We start from the raw sequence: 8,692 nt of genomic DNA on the forward strand, positions 1-8,692 counted from the left end.
GGTTGAAAGACTGCCACATATACTTGCCAAAAATAAACATTTATAGGCAGAGTGTTTGGAGCCTGTGACTTTTTTTTCCCTATATTTATACCATTATTTTCAGTATTTCTTTCCAATTCATTTGCAGTTAAAGAAGGCAGCCTGCACATAATCAGAAGTTATCTGGCAGAGAGAATTAGATAAATGTCTCTTTATCTTAGATTTTATACATCTTAGTGGTAGGTGGATGGGTGATTTGTGATTCTATGGTGATACAAAAGAAACAACATAAAGTGTAAAAAGCAGAAAAATCACCAGAAAAAGGAAACAATTTCTGAATCATTGTATTTTAATTGCACTTATTCAGTGCCTCTGATTTCTATGACAATTAAGACATAGAGAGATATCTATAATACATTCAATTTTGTTTGCTAATTACACTGAAGAAAGCTTTCTTCATGGGACACAAGTACTTTTATTAGCAAAGACATGTAAGAGTGTCTTAGCAGGAAGGCATAGGTGGGCCATGAGCCCTATGCTACAGTATTTGCAATATGATATAATTAATATAATGTAATGTAATGTAATGTAATGTAATGTGATGTGATATATGATATGATTAATATAATATAATATAATATAATATAATATAATATAATATAATATAATATAAATTTCATGTTTACATTTTATTATTATAATCAAACAACAACTGTAGTCTTGCATACGTGTTTAATAAAAATTAACAATTTCTGTAACCTGTGGCCTGAAATGACAGTCCATAACAAGATACCTTTATTTGTTTTCCATGAGTCACAGCATTATGTGGGGTTTAATTTGTTCTTCTCCTTTTCAATTAGAAAGAGCTTCCATAAAGCAATCATTCACTAACATAGGCTGTAAGGTGAAAGAAGAGGATACTCTGCCTGACTTACAATTTCCCTGCAGCAAGAAAAATAAAAAAGTTGTTTGCATTAGGAGTGACAGCAGATGAGATTCATTTAATCATGAGATAAATCTCTCAAATTAAATATAACCTCAAGACTCTCACTCTCTGAGGGAGTGAAACCCAGAAAGCCTTAGGGAGTAAATGTAACTATTCTTTAAAATGGTCAACCTTTTAGCAAGAGACCCCAGGCATTTTTTTGTGACTATTGTACCAAATCTTTTGCTGAAAGGCTCTGTTTGTTTCACCTCGAGGTCAGGTTTCAGTTTCTTATGTTGTCTTGCAACGGAAAGCAGCAGTAGGAGCAGCAGTGATGAGTACAGCTGGGAACACAGCCCCATGGGGGGTCAAATAGGGAATCCTACTGCCAACTTCTAATTAACAGCCAGCATGATAAATGGATGTCTCAGTCCAGCACCTCCCATTAACAACAAAGGGGAGCAGGAGTTGAATGATCCTGCCCAGTTCCAACTTCCCACACTGTGTGTTCTCCTGCCTCAACACTGCTGGTGTCAACCTGCTGGCTGGAGGTGCTGTGGACTGATATTCCCATTACTCCTTCTTTGGACATTTGTATGGGACAGTGGGGGTGGAAGGTACCATTTGGGATATAAGACACTTCACCACATAATGTAAAATGCACTGCTTTAAGTCAATCACTGTTTTAAGTCAAAACAAATGCTGTGGGTTGCAATTTCCTAATCAGCTTCTGAAAGATAGCAACAAGTATATTCATACACTGAAATGTTTTTTTTTTCCCATAAGATTGGTTTTCAAAGTCTTACTCAGTGCCTTAACATCTCTGTGGCTACTTAGTCACCTGTCACAAGCTTTAACACAGACATGCTCAAGGCTGTAAGAAGTTCTTTGAGCAACAATTTTTTTGACCTTGAAAAAGCAAACCAAATTTAAAGGACTTTGACCTACCATTCAGTGAATGTGCCTAGTAAAATCATCAGTAAACCCCTTACTGGAGTAAAATCAGGACATCAGCCATGTTAGTCAGAGGTGAAAGAGAAATTGAAACACAGATATGCCAAACAATGCTATCTAAGGGTCATATTCACAAACATTTCTCCATTTATGTTCTGCCTGAAATACAAGCATCTGCTCCCACTGACTAAACAACTCATCTTCTGTTAATGGAAAAGTCTGTGCAATTTTTTAATCAGTATTTCAAATAAGCAAATATATTCATAAAATAATCTCAGTTCTCTGTCTTTAAATGCAAGCACTGTGAGAAAAAACTGCTTTTGAAGGAAAACGAGGAGACCTGACTGCCATTAAGATGAAGCAGATGAAACTCTGAGGTAAAGCAGACACAGGTTGGACAGTGTTATGTGGCATCATCCCTATCACTCCAGGTGTGCAGTAAATGTGGGAAGTAGCTGGGGCAGGTCTGTCCTCCCATGCAAATACACACAGACAACTTCTTTCTGCCTTTAGTCTGCAAGACCTGTTTTCCAGGTAATGGCTCTGTTTTGCTTATGGGATCAATCCAAGCAGCAAATTTCAGGCAGGCAGTATGGCTGCAGGAGGCTGTGAGAGCACCTGTCCCTCTGCTGGGTAGCAGCAGGAATACAACCCCTTATCCTATGTGATCTGTTCCTTCGCGGAGCCAGCAGCATCCCTCCCCACTCCTACCATGCCAAAACCCCAGAGGAAAGCTGCTGTGGCTGCAGGTTGTGCTGATGTGGATTTTATTCATTTTAATATAGAAATTGAATAAGCTTACAGCTGATAGAGGTCTCTGGGGTCTCCTACTAAATTACTCATATGGTCAGGCAGGCAACCATTTATCACTGCAAAAATATCATCATGGGGACCACCAGCCAAGATTACATCCAGGCACTGCTGTTTCTCTCCAAAATAGCTGCAGTTCAGATTTGTGGTGAGGTTCCATGCATAGCATAATGACACTTCTGTTCAAATGTCCTTGACCCAGCCTCCACACCAGATCTGCACAGGGGGCATTTAAAAAAAGATAACATTGCATTTGCAAAACAGGACATGATCCCTTCCTATCTTAACTCATTTGATGACAGTCTTGCTATTGCTGGCACTGCTTTAAAAGCCTGTTGGTTTTCTCTGTGCAAAAGGGAAAAAAATTGAGAAAATAGTGCAATTGTAGTGAAAACCTTTCCTGACTTCTTGAAGTATTTAAACACTAAATAATGCAATTACTTCAACTGAGTTTTATAATCACAATCAGTTTTAGTTAATTTGGCATAGCCTTCTAATTGCTGGTTTTCGGCTTAATGTAATTTGGCAAATTCTGTTTCAAATGCATTTTAAATTTGATCTGGAATAAACAAGGTCAAAAGTTTGCTGATATTGTTACTGTTAAAAGAAGTGACTTTGAACTATATTTTATTTAGAGAAATTATTACCTAGTGACCTTTTTTCAAGTTTATTTTTCCCTTTTTCCTTTAGAATATTTTAACCAAAAATATTTTTTTAAAATCCTGCTATTTACCTTCATTTCCCAGCTAAACACTTTTGCAATGTACACAAGATTTTTAAAGGTGTCTGCAACAAGCTAGAAATCATTATGAATTTTAATAAAATTTTGGAAGATATAAAAATAAACGTTTCACTTTGGAATCTCACAAAATGGAAGCGTACAGATAATTTCATTAAGTATTTTATTTTTTCAACAGTTACTTATTGAAAACACTGTCTTCTTTGGTATTTTATTAAATGTTGAGGAGAAAAAGGTCTTTATCTAAAGTCAATTATTTTATCTTGAAAAATGAACAGGAAATTAATTTAAAAAGAAAAATAACTCTTCTCTGCTTTCTCTGATGTCCTGCCCAAGGCACTGAAGAACTATTTTCTTTCCAGTCCTGCCCAAAAGATTTAAATCTGAGAACTGAACAATTTTGAGTCCTTTAAAAAGGCAATGAATTTAAATCTACTTAGAGGAAAGGTTATAAATTACATTAGGCTCTTGTCTCCAGCTTCAGAAGGGGAGTTAGAAGGCCCCTCTTTGTGCAGGGCAGACAGACACCAACAGTCCAGTAGTAGTCTTGTCTGGAGTAGTCTTGTCTTGTATTTCTTCATGCCTCCTTCTTCTCCTGCCAGAGGGCTCAGTGGTGACCTGCCATGAGGAGCCATCATTTCCTGCTGTTTGGAGCCCATGGAGGAGGCAGGTCTCTCCTTCATTAGTTATGTTAACCACAGAACATTATTTTTCCATTGCCTTAAGATCATTTTGCCCATGCAGAAAGTCTAAGTCATTAACTGTGTGAAAAATGTGGGCTGGAGCATGTGTTTTTTCCTCCTACAGATTCTCCAATCTGATAGAGTGCCAAATATATTGAATTGCTGATTTTTTATTTATTCCAGAAGAATTGTGAATAATTTTCCCTTAAGGTCAGACAAAACAAACAAATTAAAACAAACATACAAAAAAAGCTTCAAATCAAGCCTGTCTTCATTGATAGAGTGGTATAAATTGTTAGTGTGGCTATTTTTGATGCCAGGGATTCAGTTTCTAGTTTTAATGTATTTAATCCAAAGCCCAAGGACAGTTTCATCAAATACCACAGGATTATTTTTGCAGAAATGTAAAGAGGTGCCTGCATTACAGAAAAATGGAACAAAGTCAAGTTGCTATAAGCTTTTGGGTTATGCTGTGGTACTTGCACTAGTCTTCTCTACTAATTAGCATATAGGAATAATTCCATTTCAGAGGTTTGTTAAATTCATGTTTCACTGACTTCATGCTGTATATCTGTGCCTGTGTACTTGTTTAACAAAATGTTATACACAGTGAGATTAAAGACCAAATGAAGATTCAACACACCCTTTATTTGATTTAAACTTTACTCCAGACCCCAAAGGATGCAAGCCTGGGCAGCAAGACTAGGACCAGCCTTGCTGTCTTGTACAGTTGAGAAGGAGACAACAATTATGCTGTCAAGATGAGAAGAGCAAGTAGAAACAGGGGTGGAGGAAGGACCACGTGCAAGGAAGAGATCCAATTTGTCAGTGCAGGTGACATGATGGGCTGATGAAGCAGCTGCCAGAGCAGCAGACCTGAGGTGAGGCACATCTGGCTCCATGAAGTCTGGGTGGCAGGCAGTGCTGGGCCCTTCCACGTTTGGCAATAGCTGCCACCTGAGACTGTGGCCCTTTCTCTGTAACCAGGGGCCAAGGACACTCTCCCACATCAGTGCCCACAGCAGTAACATTTGAAGGAACAGCAGGAAGACTGGGCAGCCACCTTTGAACAGTCTGTAGTACCTGAACTGGCCCCAAACAAATCCCACAGTGAGCTATTGCTACTGCCAGGGGACAGTGGAGCAGTGCTGCAGGGCTTTCTTGGCAGAAGGAGTTGCACCACGAACCAGCACCCACACTTGCTGGTTCACCACATAGGACTGCTGTCCTGGGGGGCCTGGAGGAAACTTATGGGGCTGCTTGCTAATCCTCTGTTCCATATCATGGTGCTTAAAAACAAAAGTAAAGCAAAACAGCCTACACTACCCTTTCTCTAGATGATCTCTGCCCAGACACCCAGCCCCACTCTGCTGTCAATGGCTTTCTCTCTGTATGGCTTGTTCTGCAGCATAAAAGTCCCTGCAGCTTTTGGCCCTGTGTCTCTGAACAAGAAGTTCATCAGCTGACAGCTGACGCAGATTTCTTTTACCATAGGCAATTTTCCAGCCTCCACATTCTGGAGCACAGCTCTAAGGAAGAGACTGAAGCGAACAAACAGTCTGTTCTTCTCATGTGTTCCTTGGAAGACATGGGTTTTGAATCCTACAGATTTAGTCCAGTTTTGGCCTGTCAGTCTGATCAGCTATAGGGTACCAGAACACTGCTAAGACCACCCCACAGCAGGGAAGATACACAAACAGGAAGCCATGGACCAGCATCCCTGCTTGTGGGGTACTTCTGGAGATGTGCCAGAAAAGTCATTAGTGTTACATTTGTCCTGTGCAATGAAAGAAATGACCCAATCTTGTGTATATTTGGCATACACCGTGTCAAGGACAAATATTTGCCAAGGACATTGTCTAACTATAGCACTTGATGGAAGCTGCTGTCAAAGCTGTGTGCTCCAAAGGGTGTATTTTTTTCCTCACGATTCATTGCAAGGAAAACCCCATCCATTTAAGGAGGTCAGCTGGAACTGGGTCGGGACATCTGGCTGGGGTAAGTTTTTTGTGTGTCAGTTTATGCTCTGCATCTCCATTCTGTCTGTAATTATGGACACTGGGTACACAGGATGCTTTCCTACATGACCAATAATGTCATGACCAATAAATAAAAGCCACAAATTTATCACTAAAAGTCATTTTAAGACCTGATTGTGAATCCAAGCAAAAATGATATTTTAGAACCTTTTGAAGCAGTGGTTCAACTTCTGTCATTGCTCTGCTGCAGAGCTGTGCAGATGTTTGTAGTAGTCACAAAAAAGGAAACAACGGCAGGCTGTAACAGAACATTTTAGAAGCCATTAATAAAACTTTATGTTGTTATTCTGAAGGGCATTTTCTGCTGCTTTCAGCACAACATTGTGACTGGTCTTCCTGAGACGGAAAAAATGAAATGTTCTTTCTTCATCCTAAATAACTGCAGCCAGTGTGAGAACAAATCCTGGGGAGGACAAGATGATTTGCAGCTTCTGTACACGTGAGGAAACTCTAATGTTAGACCTACAAAAGGGCCCAAATGCCACCAAGCTTCAAAATGTCACCTGGCTTTGAAACAGGAGCAGCCAATCTTTTTGCGGCACCCCAGAAGAGAGAGAAAAGCTGACCTTGAGCTTACTAAGCGATGGCTCTAATCCCTCTGTGGCAGCTGAAGGAGGGAAAAGGGCTTCTACCAGTCATGGATTAGAAGGAAGTGGCAGCTACAGCCTTTGACAGTGGCAGCTCACTCTCAAAGGCTTGGCCACAGGCTCAAGCAAGAGAGCAGTCACATCACTCTGCAGTCCCTTCTGGGTACAGCATTCCCCAGCGTGGCACAGTTCAAAATTAAAGAAATAGTTTCTGCTTAGGGGGCAGGGAGAACAAAAATTTAATTCCTTTTAGGAGAGAAAAATAAGATACTTTGTTTCCCGAGGAATTATTGTATTGATGCATGTACTTTAATCCCATTTTGTCCCACTGGGACAAAAGTACTACACAATTATGTATTTCAGGAGGGACACTTACCTGAAAGATATTTTAAAGAGCCACCATAAAATCCTTTAATTTTGGACTTTATGATTAGGACACAACATTGCCACACAGAAGAGTCTGACACTGAACTGGCTGGAAACACAGGTCATCCTGCAAGAGGTGGTGTTTCCCTGTCGAGGATGGTATATCCTGGGATGTCGGAACTGGTCCTCTACGAGCCACTGGAATGCCTCAGGTGGGATAACCCATTTGCAGCTCCAATGTATATCTCCTAGGATTTACCACACTGCTCCATCAGAGAACGGCTGTATCTGTCAGAGAACTTACAGCTCTTTAAAGAAAAAGAGTTCTGAAAGTGCAGCTCCTGTGAGACTGCATCAAAGCAGAAATTCATTATATAGTGTTGCATAGAATTGTCAAATCACAACTTGATATGTTTCAGATCAGTCAGACAATGCAAATAATCTATAAGTGATTGCAAATAAAATATTTTCATTCTGGAAAGAAAAGAATAATTTGAATAAAATACTTCTTGAATTTTTTCATGTTTTCTTATTTTCTTTACTTGCCACAGAACTGTATGTGTGTATCTGCATGTCTGTATGTGTGTAAGCAACTTTGTAGCAAGAATCTACCTTGTGCACATCATGGATTTCTCTTCTTAATGCAGGCAGCCCTGCTAGTTCCTGAACTTTGCCCATCTGCTCAAGCCTAAGGGACAGTAATATAAAATTAATCATAGCCTGAAATTTCTTTGATAACTGACATTTGCACAAACAAGACCTACATGCACATGTGCACATTAGGAAATTAAAGTGTAAAGTAAATAAGATTAACATTGTGTGTTTCTCCTCAAAAACATATTGCAAGTCATTATCTCTCCCTCTAATGACTGAAATTCTGTGTGTAAAACAGAGTAATTCAATTTACATATCTGAATGCATGCCATTTTCTTGCTGTTGCAGGGCCTGTACCGAATGCCTCGTGAATTAAATCATGTCATTGTCAGGAGTCAGCGGAGCTGCGGGCGGATAACTCTTCCTGACGCATCGCGTGAGAGAACAGACACACACCAAGAAGTTCTGCTCCTGCTGTCCCTCTGGAGCACTCCTGGCAATTTTGGGGGAAGGCTTCTGCCACTGTGCAGCTCTCCTCTCCCTCCAAAGGCAAACCCCGCTCCCAGCTAAGTTTTGTATCTCTTTGCACTCCCACAAAAGCCAATAAAGTTTTTTCCTGTCTTTGATGGTGAGACCAAGATTAAGCCCACAAAAACTGGGTGAATTTCAACCACTTGGCTAGAAGTTCACAAGATGTTGAGAGGTCCTGTCCTTCTGTCCATTGACAACAGGTGTAAGGCTGTTGGGTTGGTAGCTACATCAACCCCTGTATTCAGATAGATAATATGGGTTGAATGAAGTAAACAGAGTGTGAGGAACAGACACTTTCCAGCTGATGCAGGTATGACTGGGGATATCCACATGGGATGCCACAGAGGAGGAGGCCAGGCTGACAAGTTAATTAATTTAAATACCAGTATCCACCATATCCAGGTATACACTTGCGAGAGCAACTAGGCACTTCTCACTGTTTTCCTGCTCAGTGAGTTGATCATAAAGAGTTTATTGTTTTTCTA

The 8,692-nt window shown here is 40.1% G+C and overlaps 1 long non-coding RNA gene across 1 annotated transcript; it reads left to right on the forward strand.

The window, feature by feature from the left end:
* The first annotated feature begins 636 nt into the window (after nt 1-636).
* On the forward strand, nt 637-8,314 carry LOC146767855 (uncharacterized). Its single transcript, XR_014953666.1, has 2 exons — nt 637-7,294; nt 8,025-8,314. It is a non-coding gene; the product is annotated as an uncharacterized LOC146767855 (long non-coding RNA).
* The last annotated feature ends 378 nt before the right edge of the window (nt 8,315-8,692 follow it).

This window comes from Lonchura striata, chromosome 3 (assembly GCF_050655825.1).
Source record: "Lonchura striata isolate lonStrDom1 chromosome 3, ASM5065582v1, whole genome shotgun sequence".
In the NCBI taxonomy this organism is placed as follows: Eukaryota; Metazoa; Chordata; class Aves; order Passeriformes; family Estrildidae; genus Lonchura; species Lonchura striata.